At 58.7% G+C, this 19,339-nt stretch overlaps 3 long non-coding RNA genes across 7 annotated transcripts; all 3 read right to left on the reverse strand.

The window, feature by feature from the left end:
- Window positions 1-1,496: 1,496 nt before the first annotated feature.
- On the reverse strand, window positions 1,497-7,870 carry LOC131823615 (uncharacterized). Its single transcript, XR_009350613.1, has 2 exons — window positions 7,710-7,870; window positions 1,497-2,718 (listed from the first exon to the last, which is right to left on the reverse strand). It is a non-coding gene; the product is annotated as an uncharacterized LOC131823615 (long non-coding RNA).
- Window positions 7,871-10,189: 2,319 nt separating this feature from the next.
- LOC131823616 (uncharacterized) lies at window positions 10,190-11,940 on the reverse strand. Of its 3 annotated transcripts, none has more exons than XR_009350616.1 (3): window positions 11,294-11,940; window positions 10,689-10,839; window positions 10,190-10,418 (listed from the first exon to the last, which is right to left on the reverse strand). It is a non-coding gene; the product is annotated as an uncharacterized LOC131823616 (long non-coding RNA). The 3 variants fall into 3 exon arrangements; XR_009350614.1 differs by having other exon boundaries at window positions 11,287-11,939; XR_009350615.1 differs by having other exon boundaries at window positions 11,553-11,934.
- Window positions 11,941-13,300: 1,360 nt separating this feature from the next.
- Window positions 13,301-15,374, reverse strand: LOC131823623 (uncharacterized). Of its 3 annotated transcripts, none has more exons than XR_009350617.1 (3): window positions 14,651-15,374; window positions 13,894-14,051; window positions 13,301-13,801 (listed from the first exon to the last, which is right to left on the reverse strand). It is a non-coding gene; the product is annotated as an uncharacterized LOC131823623 (long non-coding RNA). The 3 variants fall into 3 exon arrangements; XR_009350619.1 differs by having other exon boundaries at window positions 14,957-15,373; XR_009350618.1 differs by lacking the exon at window positions 14,651-15,374 and adding an exon at window positions 14,459-14,643.
- Between the last annotated feature and the right edge of the window lie 3,965 nt (window positions 15,375-19,339).

Consider the following 19,339-nt stretch of genomic DNA (forward strand, 5'->3'; position numbering starts at 1 on the left):
CTGCCACTGACCCTGGCCACCTCAGGCTTCACGGCCCTTGCAGTGCTGGGAATGGCCACTAGAGGGTGCCCTGGCTCCAGACACCGCTCCTGGGGTTACTTGTCTCCCAAGCTGCTGAGCACGGGGGCCGCGTCAGGTGCTGGGTGCACCTGGGTGGGGAAGACACACACCCTCCTCCTCCCACCCACATCCCCAACACACAAAGATGGGAATCCTGGGCATGGTGGGCGGGCTCCGGCGTTGCCGCGGTAGAAGGGTGGGCGTGGTCAGTGAGGGGCGCGGTCCGGGTGCGGCCCTGGATTCCTACGCTGCGGAGGAGGCTTTCCAGTTCCCACCTAGAGGGAGCGGTGTGGACTGGAAGACTGCAAAGAAGGCTCTTGGTTGCCTTCCTTCCCTGGCTCCCTGAGAAGCAGGACCTCCTTTCCGATCTGCCTGTCTTTGTAGAGTGACAGATGGGTGAACAAAGTGTGTCTGGGTCACTGTCAGGGCCGGGGCAGGCGAGGACAAGCTTCCCGGAGGGGCGGGGCACAGAGCGGTGCTAGGCGGGGCTGACCGCTAGAGGGCGACAAGGCTGCGCGTGCAGTCGTGGGCGGGGTATCGACAATGCTGGGCACAGCGATTGGCTCGTGGCGACGCCCTCCGCCAAAGAGGGCCAATTGGAGAGGGACTCCTCTCCCGCCCCACCCCGCTGTTCCCGCAGGTATGTGCTCTCGGACTCCAGCTGGCCGGCGTGCTTCTTTGCGCCGCCTGGAGGCCTGCTCGGGTAGAGGCGGCAGCCCCGGAGTGCTCGGCATTTCTTTCACCCTTTTAGTCTCAACTGCGGGCAGATGCCGTCCTCGGACTTGGCTCCCTCTCTAACTGTGCCCCTCAGCTCTCAAAGTTATCCGAAAATGTCCCTCTTGGGGATTTCTTCGTGACACATGCACGTCTCAAGCCCAGGTCCCCTGCCGGCATTCCCAGATACCAGCACCCCAGATTTTCCTGAGTTGTCCCTTATGTCTCAGCCACCCCCAAATATCACTAGCTCAAGATCCTCCAGTCCCAATTATCTTTGAATGCCCAGTGTTTCCCTCAGAGTCACCGCTGGCTGCCACCAAAGATTGTGTTCAATCCCCCCTCCACTGGGGCCAGGCACATTCAGGTCAATGCCCTGGGCTTGGGGCATTCCTCATAATGACCCCATCTAGATCCTTCCCAGAACAGTGCTGCCTATCATCACAACAGCTCTGAAAGTCAGGGTTTCCCTCAGGGTCACCCCCTAATCCCAGGACACCCCTCAAGGTCACCTTTCCAGCCTTCTCTGCCCATGTGACTACGTTGTGCCCTTCCTCGGAACAGCTGGGACAGGAATGGAGATCTGGGAGGTCAGGAGCTCAGGGTGCGGGGGGCCACCAACCCTCCCCACCCAAATTCCAACCCTCCCCACCCAAAAAGTCAAACTGCAGGGATGGAAAGAAGGAGTAAGCCCCAAACACAAACTATCAGACCTTCAGGAATGAGGCAGGGGGCAGCTTTTATTTAGCTGGACAACAGGAACCACACACAACACAGACCCTGCCCCTACCCAGGGTGGGACACGAACCCCAGGCCAGGCCTGACACCTTAGGGGGCTTCTCTCTGGTTCCCCAGTCTCACTCCAAAAAGAGCCCCATCCCATCTGATTCTGGACAGTCTCCTCCACTCTTACACACCCTGGCACCACCAGAGGACTGAAAAGTCCCAGTTATGTCCTTTCTGGGTTCACAGGCACCTTGCTCCCCTCCCCTCCCCTCGTGCCAGGAGGGTGTCACGGCTCCTCCCTCCGAGTTTGGAAGCTGCAGGGTTCTGTGAGAAGGAGCCAGGCACACTCAGGTCAGGCCAGCCTGGTTCCGGAAGCTGGAGTTGGCATTTAACGGTCTGGGGGCCCAAGGCAGCTTCCTCTTGAGTAACAACTGGCTGCCGGGAAGGTACAGGCCTGGCCCATGCCCCACCAGGCTTGGGAGAGAAAGGCTCCAGGCTGGGAGTGTTGTTGGGGGGGAGGGGTGCAGACACAACTTTTCCTTTATTCGTGGAAGGGCCAACCTCCCCAGGAGTGCAGGCCAGCTGTAGGTATGATTATGCAGGGGGGAGGCCCTCCCCAAGTATAGAGCTGGGGGGGGGGGCAACAGACAGCTGGGTCCACCTAGCCCATTCCAGGCTACCTCCCTCCCCAAGTCCCTCCCCCAGACATAGGTCTGGGTCTCCCCCACCCCCCCACAGGCATCAGTCCACCCGAGGAAGGCAGGCGCCACAGACTCCAAGGGGGCTTGACTCCTGTTCCTGCTGAACTGAGCCAGTCTGCACAAATCAACTGTGTTTCAGCTCAGTAGGCACGGGAGGCAGAGCCCAGGGAGGCCCGGACAGCCAGCGGGACAGGCAGGCGCAGAGGCAGAGCCAGAGGAGGCGGGGTCCCGGGGGGCGGAACTTAGCCACTGTGAACACGACTTGCTGTGGACTCTGCTCACAAGCAGCTAAGCCCTGCTCCCCAGGCCAGACATGGACAGCAGGAGCCTCTCTGCCACCCAGCCCCAGTCCGGTCCTCAGCAGTGGCGGTGGCGGCAGCCCCAGAGGCAGGGCTCAGGGTCGGTTGGAAATCCCTGGCAATGTGATTTGAGACAGGCAGCAAATCCCATCCCCAGGAACCCCAGCCGGCCGTGGCACAGGGGTGGGGGGGCACCGGGTGGGGCCAGCGACTGACACCTGGGGGAGAGAGAGAGAGAGCAAAGGAGGTAATGAGATTTGAAGACGGCTGTCCCCCAGGGCCCCACCGGCTGCTGCCCACTGAGGGAAGCCCTTCTCCCCGCACGCAGCAGCAGCCGAAGGGAAAGCTGTACCACGAGGCCGGGCACCCCCGCCGCAGCCATGCCCACAGTCCCAGAGGGAGAAAGGCCCAAAGGGATCCTGGAGGATCCCAAGGAGGCTGCAGGGACTCCCAGAGCCAGGTCCCCCCCCTTATCCCGTCCCCCCACCACCACCAGCAAGCCCTGGGCGGGCTAAATGGGGCCATGAAGAGAGGAAGTCGAGGGGGTGGCAGGCAGGCGGGTGAGGAAGTGATCTCACCCCAGCTGGCGCCACTTCCTAGAAGCCTGAAGGGCAGGAGGAAACCACCAGGGCCTGCCCCCCCCCCCGCCCCGTGGCCCCGTCTCCTCAGTGGCCAGGCCTCAGCCCACACCCCACCAGAGCGGATGCCGGCGGTGGGTGTCCAGCTCTCGCCTTGGGCACACACATCCCCAAGCGCACCAGACCCAGGCTCAAAGTGCAAGTACCCACTTAGCACTTTCCCAAACGCCTTCCAGGCCTCAGTTTCCCCATCTGTAAAACAAAGCCAAAGGCCCCAATTGCACAGCACAGGGAGGTTTCACCAAGAGTGTGTATGTCATTCAGCAAGTACCCAGCACCAGGACCACCTTCCAGAAATTTCAGGAATCAGTGCAAAATGAAATCATGGGGCTCCTTCTTCACAAGTTAAGAATGTCAAGACGCTGACAGCAGATCATTAATCCAAGCCTCGGGTCGTTCTGAGCAGGTGAGACCCTCTGAGCTGCACAGTCACAAGCCTGTGAAGCCGCCTTATGTTCAGTAAATGGAGATCTCCTTAATGGCAAGAGCCCTGTGGCTAGGACATCCCCAACTCTGGAGCCAGTCTGGGCAGATCTGAACCTCAGCTCTGTAGCTCTGTAGCTAGATGACTCCTAGAAATTCACTCTCTGGGCCTCCCCTTCCCTGTCCGCAAAGCAGGGATGATGTCGTGGTAAAGATCTCAGAAGTGACACGTGTAGCTAGGATGGGGCTGTGCTGTCATCATCAGGCAGAAACACAAAAGACGGTGGAAATGAGGACTCCGGATACGGGTGGGACTCTGGTGCCCAGAGGTGGGCACCAGGCGCGCGCCGCTGGGAGACAGGTGGACAGAGATGTCCCGCTCTGTTCCCGGCCCCATCCCTTCCACGCACACACAGACCCCAGCCACCTGCTTTCCTAGCAGGCCCCTGCCCAACCCTGTCCCCTCAGGGTCTGGGGGCACCAACCGGGAACAGACAAGGCCCTGCAGGGCGGCCGGCCTCCCTGGGCCGCCTCCGGAAGTGAGACAGCACATTCATGTCCCAGGGACGAGAACGGGAAGGGCGGCCATTTGGCCAGGCCCGTTTCCTGTGGGGTTTCCCCTGCACGGAGCCCCGGGCCGGGGCCAAGGCCACTCCCCATTCCCAAAGGCACAAAAGGCCTGGGTCTCTCATGGATGGGGCACGGCCACGCAGGTGCCCAGGACCTCCATTACCCATGTGTGCCTCTTGGGCTCACGGGAGACAGTGTCCCAGCAAGGCCAAGCTCTTGGCAGCTAGAGGTGTGGGGAGAAGATGGGCCCCTGGGCCGGCCAGAGGGAGCAAAGCAGGCCCCAGGCCACACGGACTTACGCATGTATGCATGTACGTGTGTGTGCCAGAGAATGGGCCGCAGACAGGGCGTGGAGGCAGGAGGAGAGCAGGCAGGCCTGCTCCCACCCCCCCAACCCCGTGCTCCAAGAATGAATCAGGGGCAGCTTCCGCCGGGGGCGCCACCACCGCCGCCCCCAAGCCTGGTCCCCAAATACTTTCCACCCTCTCGGAGCAGCTGGGATCGGAAAATACCAAGGGCTACAGGCCCCGCCCTGCCCGCCACCGCCCGCCCTCCCAGCCTGTCACTAACGCTTTGCCTAATGGGCCTAGACTCTCCGCAGAGGCTCCCTGGGCCGGGCCCCGAGCCAGCCGCCAACCTGGGCTGCCCAGCCAAGTGCCGCCTGACCACCAGCCCCCCATCCATTACCCCGGTCCCAGCACAGCGACCATGACAACCCGCCCGATGGGCAGCCCTGGGAGGCTGGCACCTGGGTGGTGGAGGGCAGGAGAGTGGCAAGTGGGTGGGCCCCCGCTGCCCACCCAGGGCTGGGGGGAGGGGGCAGTCCCAGGAAGGGGTGAGTAAGTGAGCACTGAATCACTTGTTATAAATAGGGGAGCCATGCAAGTCATATCCCAGGCCCCACTGCGCCCAGCCCCACCAAACTCCAACCCCTGCCTTCAACTTTAATCCCCCTAGGGTCAGTCACAGAATTCCCAGGGGCCCCCTGACATCCACACTGAGAGCCCTTAACTGAGGGGCACACCCTTCTGTCATGTTCACCCCTTGCCTTGTCCTCACAGGTCCACGGCCCAGCCCCGGGCTACATTTCGGGGGACCACTGGCCTCAAGGCAAATCACTGGCTTCTGGGTCCCGTCCCCCCAAATTCCCAGGCCCAAGGCTCAGCGCCCCCAGGATCCTCAAAGCACTCTAAGGGTGTGGTGACCACAGTTCTGGATGGTGATGCCAGACCCAGGCCAGGGGAAGGCCAAGGGTCTTAGAGGCTCAGAAGTCAGCTTCCTGGCTGCTTACCACTCAGGCCCCCCATCCCAGACCACCCAGTCCTTCTCTGCCCAGGGCCACAGCTCAGTGACCACACCCAGGGTGGCGCCAGCTCCAGCACCCTGGGGCAAGGCGCCGCTGGAGCGTGACTCAGCCGTACCCAGCATGGCGGCGTCCTTCTCTGCCCAAGGATTCCCACACGCCCACGCCCACTGCCCTCCGCGTCTTCCTTCCCAGGTGACCAGCCTTCTGCAGACACACCTCCGTGTCCATCCGGGACACCCGAAGGCAGGAGAGAAGGGGGCCAGAGCACCCCACAAAGGATCTGAAGGCAAGGGCCTGCCACTGGGAGGGGAAGCACGCTTCTCTCTGCTTGCTTTCCAACGCTCCCCATTTACAGATGGAGAAACCGAGGCCCACAGGAATTCGGAGTCAGGCCCAAGGTCAGGCAGTAAATCTAAGGAAAAGTCAGGACGGCTCCAGGCAGAAAATGTATCTAAGTGGGAAGGGGCTGGCCAGCCGGTGCCGTGAGGGGTAGGAAAGGTGTTTTCTTAAGACCTTCCCAGGGTTCACCGCAAACAGACCTCCCCCCTCCACTTGGCTTCCCAAGGTGAAGGGCACACTCTGAAAAACACCTTAAGGTCTATCCAAGCACCACCACCTAGGCCCATAGCAGGCCGGGCACCCTGAGCCCCTGTCCCCACCCTGAGCCTAGGGCCAGTCACCCTAGGACTGCAGATGGGACAGGGATCTGCCCAGCAGTGGCAGCCTGCACAGAACATCTGGCCTTCTCTTAGCAGCAGGCAGGGGGGGCGTACGTGGGTTCCCGGGAGGACCCCTGGAGCATCCGCTGCCACTGTCGCTCTCCAGTGAGCAAGGGTCTGCGGCAACTTGGAGGCTGGGCTAGCACAGATAGGCCTGACCCCCTGGACACACCCTGTCACGCATGTGTTCCGCGTGCCAGCCCTGGGCCAGGCCGGCGGCTCTGGGCCCCCTCTGAAGCCCACAGACAAGGCTGGCCAGTTGGGGTCTTGAAGGAGCTCCCAAAGGACATCCTGCAAGGGCAGAGGCCAATGGGTGCCCTTCTGGGAGCTAGGACAGAGCTGGCAGCAGGCCCCAGGGCCCGTGCCTTCCCAGGACGGAGGCATGTGAACACATGCACACGGGCTGGCCTGGGCAGGGTGCGTGGGCGAGCGGACAGGGTGTGTCCCACAGCACCTCGCCTCTAAGCCGGGGCACCTGTTGGGTACTGCCCTCCAGCTCCGGCTGCCAGAGGACACCCTTTGTGCCAGGGGTCCCGCACCCATCCCAGCCCTACCCTCACATACCACCCGTCACCACGAGCGGGCAGCTGGTTAGGGCTGAAGCGGGAGGGGGCAGGTGACAAGAGGGCCAGCTGCACCTTCAAGGCATTCAGGAGGCCACAGGGTCTGGCTCGGCCTGGCTGGGCTGGATAGGCAAGTCAGTGTAAGGCCGGGGGCTTTGGTGGCAGTCAAATCCAGTGCTGGGATCAGAGGTCAGTGAGGGGCTAGAATGCAAGGTTCAGGTTTTAGTTGGGGCCCTTCCACCCTCCCGGAGCCCAAGGACATGAGGACTGCGGCTACACAGGGTCGGGGAGTCAGCCCTCCAGGACTCTCCCAAACCCTGGGCCAGGAGGAGCCAGGAGCGAGGAGAAGGGTCCCCCAGTCTCCACCAAGCTGGGGCTACAATGCTGGGCCCCCACCCCATCTCCTCAATGGAAGGCCTCCGCTCCACTCATTGGCTGACATGTCGAGAACTTGACTGTGACCCGCCATCCAGGGAACTCTGGGAGACCCCTACACACTCCTCCACCCCATCCCACCAAAGGCCTGATAGGCCCCCCAGGAGCCCAGGCACCCTATATGCATCCCTTCTAACCCCAAACCAGGCATGTGCCCTCCCCCTTCCCACCCTGCCGCTGAATCCCTGCCCACCTTGACCTGCCCCAGTGTCTGGGGGACCCGCCCTCCCCAACACGCTCTCATGGGTCTCATGGGTCTCCGGTGGGGGGGAGTGGCTAGGGGTCCCCACTGGGCTCCCGCGGAGCGGGTAAAGGTTGGGCCGCCCTTCCCCCGCTCCGTAGGGGGCGCCCCAGGACTCTGCCGCCGCCGCCGCCGCCGCCAGATGCACGATCCCCGCAGCCCCCCAACCACCGGCGGCGGAGCGGCGCCCTCCCCCTCGCGAAAGGCTGGGACCCGCCGGGCGCACCCCCACTCCGCCCACGAGTCCGGCGCGGAAAAGTTGCCGCCGCCGCCGCGGCGCCGCCGCCTCCCTCCCGGTTCCCTCCCCGACTCACCCGCGGGGGAGGGGAGCCGGCACTCGGGGCTCGGGCCGCCGCCCGGGGCCCGGCGGCAGAGACGTGGGCGGACGGCTGGCCTAGACGGGCCGGGGTCGGTCGCCGGCCGCGATCCATCCCACTCACTGGCCGGCCCGCCGCGGGGCCGAATCGCTTTTAAAACCTTCCCGTCTCCTCCCCCCCGGCCGGACAGGGGGCGGGCGCGGGGCGGGGCGGGCGCCGCCGTCATGTGCCCCCGGAGCCGGTCCGCCCCCACTTTCTCTCTCGGGTCCCCCAACTCAGCCCCAACTTTCTCCCTCCTTGTCCCGACTCTTACCTGGGGCCCCAAACGCAGCCCAGCTTCCCCCTCCCGGTCTTGGACTCTGGAAGCAGCCCCAGATTTTAAGCGAAGGTTCTTCCTGCGGGAGGCAGGACAGAAGCAGGGGTCCTAATCCCCCCTCGCACCCCAACACCCTTCTTGGCAAAGTCCTGCCCCTGCAGGAAGAGAAACCCAGGAGGCCATGGGCAGGGACAAGGGACAAGGGACATGGAGGGTGGGAGGCAAGGCGCCTGACCCAGTACATTCGGCTACTGTGTACCCTTCCCTGGAAGGGCATGGGCCTGGGTATCCTGGGTTCCTGCCAATGGGCCTGGGTATCCTGGGTTCCTGCCAAGCACCAACCCACACTTCCTCCAGTTCTTCCCCAGTGCCTTCTTCAACCCCAGGAAGTCCCTCTTATCCCACCCAACCCTCCTCTGCTGCCATTGAAGACTCTGGCCCAGAGTTCAGATGGTGCCAGGATCAAGGTACCCTCCCCACTTTGGCCTCCCAGCATCCCTGCCCCCCACCTACCCAGGGGCTCTGGGAAACTCCCCAGCTCCTGGAGTATCCCTGGGATAGAGTCCCTCCCTGGATCCCTCCCTCCTTCCCTGCCTGCGTCTGTCCCACCACATCCTCCACCGACCTCCCCTCCACCCAGAGAAACACGGCTGCATTGTTCCCCAGGACGGGGCCCTGCCTTGGGGCTTGGCCTTGTGCCCAGGTGGGGGGCCAGGAACAAAACTAAGCAAAGGAGGGGCGGGGTGCCCTCTGCCGCCAAGACAGCCTCCTTGAGCATGCTTGCCTGCCACTTTGCCCTCTACAAGATAGGACAGGAGCCGATGGCCGCCAGACCACCGCTGCCACCACCACCACAGCGGGTCGGGTTCTGGAGCCAAAGGAACCTTCGCTGATCTGTGTGGGCATTGCTTTGGGGGAGTGTTTTTTGACACCCACTCCCAACATTTCTGAAGTCATGTAATCGGTGCTGGGGGTCAGATTCTTCACCACCCTCCTCCTGAGCAGTGAGAGGAATGCTAGGGTGTGGGGAACCCAGCAGCAGGCCCAGGCAGGGGATCAGAGGGGCTGGTTGGAGGCCTCTGGGTCACGTCGCACCCCAGAATTCCTCCAAAATCCTCCATTTCCTCCGTTCAGCTCAGCAAGCTCCCACCTTGGATCTTAGTGGGAATGGGGAGAGGCGGGTAGAAGCCACACCCAGCTACCATCCCATGGGACCCAGCCTGGGGGGTTCCTGGGTCTTTCTTCTCTGTGGGGCCCAAGGGGCAGGCTGGCCCAAGCTGCAGGATCTGGCAGGTTGGGGCAGGAGGGGGCAGAGCAGCCTGTGGGGCCCTGGGGGAAGATTTGGGGTGGCACAAAATTCCCCGACTCAGGGTGGGGCCGAGAGAGGGGTGGGGCACTTGCCACATGGCCTCCTGAGCAGCTACAAACAGAGGAATGGAGTTCTCAGGGTCCAGGGTCTCCCTGTGGAGACACACACACAGGCTTCTCATTGCCTAAATAGAAAGTGACCAAATTACAACAGGGCACCCCCTCCACGCTGCCCCTCCAGAATGCTTCCTTCGGACCTCAAGACAAAGCCTCCCATCCAGAGCCATCCTTCTTCCGTTAGTAATCCGGTTGGGCACACATTTAAGAGAAATGCCTCCTCCATGCTGTCCTCCAGGGATATCTGTGCCGTGGCCTTGTATAAAACATTACCTGCCCATGGCTCAAATCATCCCAGCTCACTAAGCATCCCTCAGCACAAGTTTGGAGGGACCTCCCAGTGCCACCAGCCTCCCTCAGGATCCCCCGACGTTTGCCCCACATGCCCTCGTCCTGGGCTGGCCAATTTACCCAGGGACAGCAGCCAACAGGGATAGGAGCTCTCCAAACCGGCCAGCTGATCCTTTGTCATGATAGGGAGGGGTAGGGGGACAGGGCCCGGGTGAGGCCAGGTTAAGTGGTCAAGTGGGACAGTGATCACACACGCGCGCACACACACACACACTCACACACGCCCATTTGTTTATTCTTCAAACATTCATTGAGTGCCTGCTGGGTGCCAGGCACTGCACTGTTCTGGGCACTGGGGGACACCGCAGAGAACAAGCCAGAAAAAAATCTTTGCCGTCATGGCGCTAACATCTGTAAAGGAAATAAACACACACAGAAACAGATAGGCGTAAAGATACACTGCATGTTGGGTGCTAGGTGCTAAGGGAGGACAGAAGGGGGGAAAGGAGAGGACGACGGAGCCGGTGGGGACCAGGTCAGGACAGGCTGCATGAGGTGGAGGTGACATTTGAACAAAGACTTGTAGGAGGTGAAGGAGGTGCCTTGCAGACATCTGGAGGAAAAGTCCAAGGTGGAGGGAACGGCCAGTGCAAAGGTCCTGAGGCAGGAACATGCTGGGGGATTTGAGAGACAATGAGGAGACCAGTGTGCTGGAGAGAGGAGGGGAGCGGAGTGGAAGAAGAACTGACTTTCAAATGCTTGTTCCCTGACTTTCTAGCTGAATATCTTTGGCCAAATGATCGTACCTCTCTGAACCTCAGTTTCTTCATCTCGAAAATGTACAGTTCGCAGTAGTCACAAGGCTCTGAGAGGAGATGAGAACTCTCGGGGCCCAGGGCCTGGGGTGGGGTGAAAGTTGGGTAAGGGTGTGTGCAGAGCCCTACCTGGTCTAGGGACTCCTGTAGGCCTGGGATGGGGGGCGCTGGGTCAAGGGACCCTGATAGAACCAGCCGCCCCGTAGGTCACCCCAGCTCACACGTAGGGCTGCCTGCCGGGCCCCATGGCAACGCAGCACACAGAGACATCAAACAGGCCCTGCCGAGGAAGTCCCACGTCACTGTGGTTAGCGTGGCTCCTCCCAGCCCAGCCCCCCTGACGCGCGCGCGCGCTCCTCCTTGCCAGTCAGGGTCCCTGCCTCCCATCGCCCTGGTGACAGGAGTGACCCAGGATCCCACCACCTGTCCCCCCACTGGGGCTCCGGAGAAGGACAGTATGAGGCGTCCCCGATTCGCCGCCGCTCACCCTTCCACACTGCGCCTCCCACCCGTGTGGGAGCACCAGGAAAGCCCTGGCCTACCCACCTAGAGTTCAGAGAAGCAGAGGCCTCTGCTTCTCTGGAGACCTGTGGGGACCCCCTCCCCCCAGCCTGGCGCCTGAAATCCCTAGGGCAGGGTCTGGGTGTTGCTCCGGGGCCCTGGAGGGGTGAGTCAGACAGGAATAGCCCCCAGGCCTGGCCCAGCCCCCACCGGAGTACTGACTCACCACCCACCCAGCACCAGATGACATCAGGGCCTGGCCTGCCACCCTCACTTGGCGCCGCGCCAGAATGGGGGCGCCCAAGAGGTGTCCCATCTGGCTGTCCTCTCCCCTCGGACTGGGGCCTGGCAGGCGCAGGGTTAAAGAGGGGCCCTCCTGAGGGTCTCCCCCATAATCCCATCCCCCCCTTTCCCGGGGATTTCGGGCCCCAGCCCCTCTGACGTCACTGGGGGTTGCTATGGCAACTGGCCGAAGTTCCCAAATAAAATTACCGCGGGCGGGTTAAGTTTCCTAGGAGGCAGCCGACGGGTAAACAATGGCGGTGGCGGGCGGGGCCGACGAGGGGCCGTCTCCCCCTCCCACCCCTCACTCCGCTGGGACCCGGGGGTCCCCACGGCGGGGAGCAGTTTCCCCCCGCCTCTCCTGCCCGGGACCCTAGAACACCGAGGGCACCGGGGCACAGATTGGGGACAGCGAGGCCACCACCCGGAGAAGCTGGGGATGGGGGTGAGGGGGTACCTCGGACGCCAGGCTAGGGCGGCGGGGAACAAAGGGGGACCCGACGCCTGGGATCCGCCCTCCGCACACCCCGCCTCCCCACGCCCCCCCCCCCGCCCCGACCCCGGCCGGCCGCCAGTCCAGCTGTGGCTGCTCCCAGCTGCCTGGCTCCCCACATCTGGCGGGCCGCGCGCTCACTTCCTGTCGCCCCGGCTGCCTGGAGGGAGGTAAAAATAACCCTCCCCCTCCCCCTGCCGGCGGGCGCGGACGGCGGATCCTGCCCGCCTGGAGGAGGACGAGGCCGAGCCGCCGCCATAGAGAGGAGCCCCCCAGAGGCCGCCTCCCGTCCTTCCCACTGCCTCGGTGTCCTGGGAGGAGGGGCGCAAGGGGCGGCGGGTGGCACAGATCCCAGGCTGCGGGAGGGGACCGAGGATTCTGTTGCCTTCGGGCCACGAGAAACCGAGGGAACCTTAGTGTCCGGGCCCCGTCCCCCACTCTGTGGAGGAGGGGGTGTGCCAGTCTTAACCCGCTGGTGGACTGCAACCAACAAGCCTCGCTTCCAGGCCAGGGTCACTCATTATACAGAGGGGTTACCAAAAGCTCTCTGGGCCTCAGTTTACCCATCTGTAAAATGGGACGATAGTGTTCCCCTCAAAGTGCGTTGGCGCAATATTGTTAACTATTATCTTTTCCCCATCCCTGGAGAGGCGGAGAATAGGGGACTTGAGACCTTGGAGTACTCCCACCAGATAAAACACAAGACACCCTCTTAAATTTGGATTTTCAGATAATCATTTTTTAGTCCCACACAATACTTGGGACATACTATACTTAAAAAGTGGTTTACAGGGCGCCTGGGTGGCTCAGTTGGTTGAGCAACTGCCTTCGGCTCAGGTCACGGTCCTGGAGTCCGGGGATCGAGTCCCGCATCGGGCTCCCAGCTCCACGGGGAGTCTGCTTCTCCCTCTGACCTTCTCGCCTCTCATGTTCTCTCTCACTGTCTCTCTCTCAAATAAATAAATAAAATCTTTAAAAAAAAAAATAAAAAAAAATAAAAAGTGGTTTACTTGTTCTACACCTGAAAATCAAATTTAAGTGGGTCTCCTGTATTTTTATTTGCTGCATCTGGCAACCACCATCATCTCTGGTCTGAAAGCACTCCCGACAGACACCTCCCGGGTCTCCTTGCTTCTGGCCTTACCCCTTTCACCCCTTCTCCGGAGACAATAAAATCACATTTTCCCTCTACCATCCCGAACAGAAAGTTCCTCCGTGATCCCCACCTCTTCTGAGGACAGTCCCTGCTTGTCAGATCACCACTTCTCCCCAGCCATTCACACTCACCTGCCTGCTCCGGAGCTTCCTGGAGATCCTAGGGCATTACCTGCTCCTGGAAGCCTTCCTTACCTCCCTCCATGACCCTCTGACTTTAGGCTCTCCAGGAACCCCGGATACTCTTTTGTACTCCACTTAACCATGTGAGCAATTTATTCAATCGTTTGAGTAAAAAATATATATGTAATTTCTTTTTTTTTTTTTTTAAGATTTTATTTATTTGCCAGACAGAGATCACAAGTAGGCAGAGAGGCAGGCAGAGAGAGAGAGAGAGGAGGAAACAGGTTCCCCACTGTGCAGAGAGCCCGATGTGATGCGATGCGGGGCTCCATCCCAGGACCCTGAGATCACCACCTGAGCCGAAGGCAGAGGCTTAACCCACTGAGCCACCCAGGCACCCCCGATATATATTATATATATATATATATATATATTTCTTAAATGATGCAGAGGGGATCCCTTTCCAGACAGATGGTCACTTCCCAGTGGAGGTGAGAGGGTCGGGAGAGGCACATGTGCACCCCACCTGCTCTAGTGCTGGTGCCTGCTCTGTTCCCCACCCATTAGGGGTCCAGTGGGCAGCTTGGTGAGGTCCTGGGGAACCAGAGCGGAGTGATAACTGGCTTCTGGGAACTTTCTCCCTGCCCTCAGATAGCCTGGCAGTCCGGGAGGGAGCCTGGTACAGCATCTGGAGGGGAAGACATTCAGCTGTCTTGTGGACAAGCCCCACCACACCCTTGCATGTCCCACTTAACCTTCGGGGTGGACTTGGCCTCATACCTCTGCTCCGGTTCTCCCAGGTAGGATCGCGGCCCGGATGGCTCCGCCTGCACCTGGCTGAGAGAGGCATGGGAGCCCACGACACCCTGCTTGGATTCAAACTTGGAGCTCCCCATCCTCTGGCAAAGAATTTTGCCTCTGAGCCTTAGTTTCCCCATCTGTAAAGTGGGAATAATACGTGTGAACTGTCAGATGGCAATTGTGAACATTAAGTTAGGTAATATACATAGGTACACGTGTGTAGACCAGCCTGGAACACAGTGTATTCATTAAGTGTTAACTCCTTTAGAGGGGAGGAGGCGCGGAGAAGATGAGGAGAAGCCAAAATCTCCCACTACTAGTCCTCCTGATCCCCTAACCCCAGGCAGGTACCCTAAGTCCCTCTACAAAAATGGTTCCGACCCCTTGGCCACAGCTCCGTCCCAGCTCCTCAGGGCTCCTTTCACTCCACCGCGAGTGCACGGTACCATCCCCTGACCCCGCACCGGCCTTGGGCGATGCACCCTCTGTCCCCCGACCCCCACGGAACCACAGCAGTCTCCTGAGCCCTCCTGTGTGCGCCCACCAGGACTGCAGGCCTGATCGGAGTCCTTAATCTCGGTAAGGCCACAGGTCCCTGAGCCCCGCACGGCTTCCACCCGGCAGGAGGCTCGAACCCGCTTCTCGCGTGCGGACGGGGCGGGCCCCCGGGGGCGGTTGCCCGGCAACTTGCTGTTTGTTAGCGCGGGGGGCGGGGCCGGCGCGCGCGGTGACTCACCGCGGCGTGATGCGGCCGGGCATCCAGCCCGGCAGCCTGGCGGGCGGCCCGGCTTCTGCCGGCCCCCGCGGCTGGAGTGGCCCGGCGGCGGGGGCGTCCCAGCCCCCAAGTGGGTGCCCGCGGCCCATGGGGAAGCGGCGGAGCAAGGCCCCAGCTCTCGGGTTCGGTTCGAATTCCGACCCAGCTTCTCACTGTTGGTCTGTGACTGACGCGCTCCTTGCCTCAGTTTGCTCATCGGTAAAGTGGAGGCGACGTTGCAGGATGCAGTAACCCACCAGGGGTGCACAAGGCAGCTGGCATCATTACCCAGTTACACTCCAGGCCAGCCGCTGTGGTATCCCCGACTCGGTTTGATCTCCTGTGTCTCTGGGCAAACTCCATAATCTCGTGGAGCCTCAGTTTCCCCACCTTAAAAGGATGTGGCAAGAATTCTCTCCCTCGCGAGTGGTTTGAGGATCCAGGCATCAATAGGGAGACAGCGGCTGGCACATCTCAGTCCCGGGGGGTCTGCCCCCCTTCCAAGGAATGGAAGGAGTGTAGGAAGTTTTCTCGGTGGTCTGAGCCCTCTCTGGAGGGCAAGGAGGTCAGCGTAGGGCGGGTGCCCATGGAAATGGGTGTGGGTCACAGGCCTGCCGTAGGGTGGCACGGACGCGGCTGCAGAGGCCCCCATCCCGAAGCCGGAGCTGGCAGCACCTGCTGCAGGCGGGCAGAGGGGGGCCTGGGCGTGAGTCACTGCCCAGCAATGAGGCGTGAGTCATGCAGGGCGGGGTCCCCCAGCAGCCCCCCCAGCCGCTCCCACAAAGGCTCTTTGAGAAGAGCTCCCCACCCCCTCCTCCGGTCCTTTAGGCCCTCTGGAGGTTAGGATGTGAGGCCAAGACCCTGATGGGCTGCCCCCAGGAGCCCTGCCTGGCCAGGGAGGCCAGTCTGTGGAGACAGTCTGTTTCCGCCATGTCTGTGAGAAGTGACCGTGGGCAGCGGGGTGTCCCCTTGGGAATGGGGTTCCAGGACGCCTGAGTCACTCCAGGGACAACAGTGGGTCACATGCACACTGTGGACAAACTGAGTCAGGCTGTCTGGTAAGGCCGGCAGGCAAGGGCCCTTGGACTCAGGCTTTGTGGAAACCCCAGGAAGAGCCTTCCCGCTCCCCTCCTTCCCTTGCTTGGGAGCCTACAGCTCAGGGAATCCTCTGGCAGGAAAATGGGTGCTGTGGGCACATCTGGCCTCCTCCCCCCCCTTGACCACCTCTCCCCCCAATCTTCCCTGCTTGCCTACCATGGGGCCTTCTCCCCACCTTCGCTATCTTCAACCTAAGGAGAGTGAGGCACTCTGCAGGGTTAGGTCCCAGAATTCACAGGGATCACGCACTCAGTCAAGATGAAACATTTTTTGTTTTGGGTTTTTTTTTTTTTTTAAAGATTTTATTTATTTATTTGACAGAGAAAGATCACAAGTAGGCAGAGAGGCAGGCAGAGAGGAGGAGCCGCTGAGCAGAGAGCCCGGTGTGGGACTCGATCCCAGGACCCTAAGATCATGACCCCAGCCGAAGGCAGCAGCTTAACCCACTGAGCCACCCAGGCGCCCTGGGTTTTTTTTTTTTTTTTTTTTTTTACAGATTTTAATTTTAAGTCATCTCTACGCCCAATGCAGGGCTTGAATGTACAACCCCAGGATCCAGAGTCACATGCTCTACTGACTGTGCCAGACAGACACCCCGCAACACTTTTTAGAAGAGTTTATTGAGATAAAATTCACATGTCTTATGATTGTCCTATTCAAAGTATACAATTCGGAGTTTTTAATGGAGTCACAGAAATGTGCAGCCACCACTACAATCAATTTAATTTTTTAAAAAAATTTTTAAAAAGGGGTGCCTGGGTGGCTCAGTGGGTTAAAGCCTCTGCCTTCGGCTCCGGTCATGATCCCAAGGTCCTGGGATCGAGCCTCTCATCAGGCTCTCTGCTCTGCAGGGAGGTTGTTCCCTCCTCTCTCTCTGTCTGCCTCTCTGCCTCCTTGTGAAGTCTGTCTGTCAAATAAATAAATAAAATCTTTTAAAAATTTTTTTAAAATATATTTATTTTTATATATTTTATTTATTTATTTAACTTTTCTAGTTTATTTAATAATTAAATAATTATTTAGTATATATAGTATATATTAAATTATATTAAATAACTATAATTAATATAATTATAGTAATATAAATTGTATTAAATAATTAAAATAATATTTTATATTATTTATTTTTATTTTATTATTTATTTATTTATATTTATTTTAAATATATATATTTCTTAATTTTTAAAAAAAGATTTTATTTATTTATTTGACAGAGAAAGAGAGAGATCACCAGGAGGCAGAGAGGCAGTGGGAGCAGACTCCCCACTGAGCAGAGAGCCCGATGTGGGGCTCAATCCCACTGGGCCACCGAGGCACCCTTATTTGATTTTTTTTAAAGATTTTCTTTTTGGGCACCTAGGTGGGCCCGTTGGTTGAACCTCTGTCTTCAGCTCTGGTCATGGTCCCAGAGTCCTAGGATCAAGTCCTACATCAGGTTCCCTGCTTAGCGGGGAGCCTGCTTCTCCCTCTTTCTCTGTGCGCACATACTCTCTCTCTCTCAAATAAATAAATAATATATATATATATATATATACCCACACATATATGTAAAAGATTTTATTTAAAGATTTTATTTATTTATTTGACACAGAGAAATCACAAGTAGGCAGGAGACAGGCGGGGCAGGGGTGGCAGGAAGCAGGCTCCCTGCTGAGCAGAGAGCCTGATGCAGGACTCGATCCCAGGACCCGGGGATCATGACTTGAGCTGAAGGCAGAGACTTAACCCACTGAGCCACCCAGGTGCCCAAATATTTTATTTTTAAATCATCTCTCCACCCAACCGGGGCTCAAACCCACAACCCCAAGATCAGGAGTCACAAGCTCCACTGACTGAGCCATCCAGGTACCCCCCCAAAATATCAACATGTTAAATAAAGACAGGATCTGATAGGGCTGGTATTAGGGAGATGTGAGAGAGGTGAATCATAAGTGAGCAAAATCGGGTTTTGCCTAGACCTGAGCCTTCCGGGGAGGTTACCACTGGTCACACGGGGCTATGGAGATGTCTTAAGTGTGGATTATATTTTTTCCTTAAAGAATGTAAACCAGGGCAAGGGGCGCCTGGGTGGCTCAGTGGGTTAAGCCGCTGCCTTCGGCTCAGGTCATGATCTCAGGGTCCTGGGATCGAGTCCCGCATCGGGCTCTCTGCTCAGCAGGGAGTCTGCTTCCCTCTCTCTCTCTCTCTGCCTGCCTCTCCATCTACTTGTGATTTCTCTCTGTCAAATAAATAAATAAAATCTTTAAAAAAAAAAAAAAAAAAAAAGAATGTAAACCAGGGCTACCTAGCTGGCCGAAGTCGGTGGAGCCCTCGACTCTTGATCTCGGGGTTGTGAGTTCAAGCCACACATTGGGTTGTAAAGATGACTTAAAAAAATATATATATATATATAAACAATTTCATTATTTTTTATTTGATTACATGTCGAAATTATAGTATTTTGGATCTGTTAGTCTAGATGAAATACATTATTAACATTCATTTCACCTCTTCTCTCTTTTTTTTAATGTGGCTACTAAAAGTTTTTAAAAATCGCACCTGTGGGGCACCTGGGTGGCTCAGTGGTTTAAGCCGCTGCCTTCGGCTCAGGTCACGATCTCAGGGTCCTGGGATCAAGTCCCATATCGGGCTCTCTGCTCAGCAGGGAGCCTGCTTCCCTCTCTCTCTCTCTCTGCCTGCCTCTCTCTCCATCTACTTGTGATCTCTGTCAAATAAATAAATAAAATCTTAAAAAAAAAAAATCGCACCTGTGGCAGCTCACATTTGTGGTTATTTGTGGTTCGCAGGAGCCTTCTGCTGGCTGCCCATTTCCTTCCCTCGCAGGGACTTCGGCAGCTGCCTGATCACACCACTGACACCAAGTTGCCCAGTCATCACTGTCCTCCATCTCTGGGTAGTACCTGTCACCTTAGTCTTGTTTTTTTTAAAAGATTTTATTTATTTATTTGACGGAGAGAGCACAAGCAGGAGGAGCAGCAGAGGGAGAGGGAGAGGGAGAAGCAGGCTCCCCCCAGAGCAGGGACCCCCATGCACGGCTCGATCCCAAGACCCTGGGATCATAACCTGAGCCGAAGGCCGACACTTAGCCGACAGAGCCACCGAGGCCTCCCTCCTTGGTCTCTTCTGCCTCGGCCTCAGGACACTACTTTCTCTTGGTGTCCCTCACCCTCTTCAGTCCTCTTTGTGAAATGCCTCCCAAGTGTATCCTCCCCAGGCATAGCTTTGGGCACCGTATATTTATGGCCCTTCTCTGAATGCCTTCCCCCAGAGTGCCCCCCCGCCACAGGGGCCTCCGACTCTCCCCACCCCAGCAGACCCCCACCTTTCCTCCTTGGTTCCTCACCCCCACACTTGGTCCATCCCTCAGCCCTGTCGGCCCCAGTTCCCGAAGCTGTCCACTCCCACCTGTCCCCCAGAGCCCCCTTAGTCCAGTCCCGTGTACTTCCCCCTGGACAGCCACACTTGCCTCCCCACCGACCCTCTGCTTCCAACCTTGTACCCTTGGCCAGGCGCTTGAGCTGGTGCACATGACCTCGTGTCCTTGCTTATAACCTCCCAAAGACTCTGCTTTTT

Source organism: Mustela lutreola, chromosome 2 (assembly GCF_030435805.1).
Source record: "Mustela lutreola isolate mMusLut2 chromosome 2, mMusLut2.pri, whole genome shotgun sequence".
Taxonomy (NCBI): domain Eukaryota; kingdom Metazoa; phylum Chordata; class Mammalia; order Carnivora; family Mustelidae; genus Mustela; species Mustela lutreola.